The sequence below is a fragment of the Phaethon lepturus genome, unplaced genomic scaffold (assembly GCF_000687285.1).
Source record: "Phaethon lepturus isolate BGI_N335 unplaced genomic scaffold, ASM68728v1 scaffold20865, whole genome shotgun sequence".
In the NCBI taxonomy this organism is placed as follows: Eukaryota; Metazoa; Chordata; class Aves; order Phaethontiformes; family Phaethontidae; genus Phaethon; species Phaethon lepturus.
The window spans coordinates 21,880-23,125 of NW_010538691.1; positions in this window are offsets into that span (position 1 = coordinate 21,880).

The following is a 1,246-nucleotide window of genomic DNA, read 5'->3' on the forward strand; positions in this document are numbered from 1 at the left end:
AAAGAGAAGAGCCTCTCCCAGCTCTCGCAGGGCGATTCCTAACACCTGCAGTGAACTTCATTTTATTTCAAATAAGATGTGGGAAGAGCAGCTACTTCAGCAGTAAACAAGGGCTCCTTCCATGGCCCCACGCCTCTGTCAGGAGTGGTATCTAACAATCATACCACAGTACAAAGTAGAGCTGAGCAGCAAAAGCGCTATAAAAACCAGCCAGTGCTGACAGAGTGATTTACCTTTTCTAGAGTCTATAAATCTGGGACAAAACACACATAGTGAAATCTCCGCTTCTGGGAGCCCTCCTGTCTAAGGGCAGCATTTACAGAAACTCTCACAGCTACACTGTGCTCTCGTGGAACCTTTAGAATGAGGAAATTGCTGGAGTCTTCAAAAGCAACAGTGTAAAGGTCTCAAGCTTAAGTCAGCCTTCATGTTTATATGTGATCACAGTTTCAAAAGGCAAGTTTTTCATCTGACCCAGTGTTGCCCCTGGGTTGCTTCGTTTGTAACCCGGTTGCCGTCCTAGAGGGTGCAGATCCAGAGCGAGGGAGAGAGCTTGCTGCTTTCTGAGAAATCAGCCTAGCCTGCAGACTTCGTAACCGGGGCATGAACTGGCATCATGTCCCCCAAGGCTGCCTCAGGAAAGGTAGGTCTGTAAAGCAATGGGCTGCCACCCAGCAGGCATTTGGGAGACCACAAAATGTGTGGTTAAGGACCTACCAATAGTGGTGAAGAGGTTTACTCAAGGAAACTCCCTCTGCACATGGGAGTGGTTTTGGTGTTGGGTTTTTTTCTGTGGTTCCCATCTTGTCAATGCTTTTTATGTTCCTTTGCCATAAAGTTGAATGATAACAGAGCTCTGCACAAAACAAAGAACCCACTCATGGGCTGCAACAGCTTTTGCTAAATGGAAGCCTAGTGTATTGGCATGGATGTGACAGCTTGCCAAGCTGAGAAATGATCCCTTTACCAGGAGGTTTGGCCTTTATTCACTAAACTTGCATTTGTGTTATTTTCTGTTCAAGAAGATCATAGAATCATTAAGGTCAGGAAAGACCTCTAAGGTCATCAAGTCTAACCACATTCCAGCCACTCTTCCCCAAGCCTGTAGCGTTGCATGGGGTTGTTGTGACCCAAGTGCAGGACCCAGCACTTGGTCTTGTTAAATTTCATAAAATCAACCTCAGCCCATCAATCCAGCCTGTCCAGGTCCCTCTGTAGAGCTTTCCTGCCCTCGAGCAGATCAACA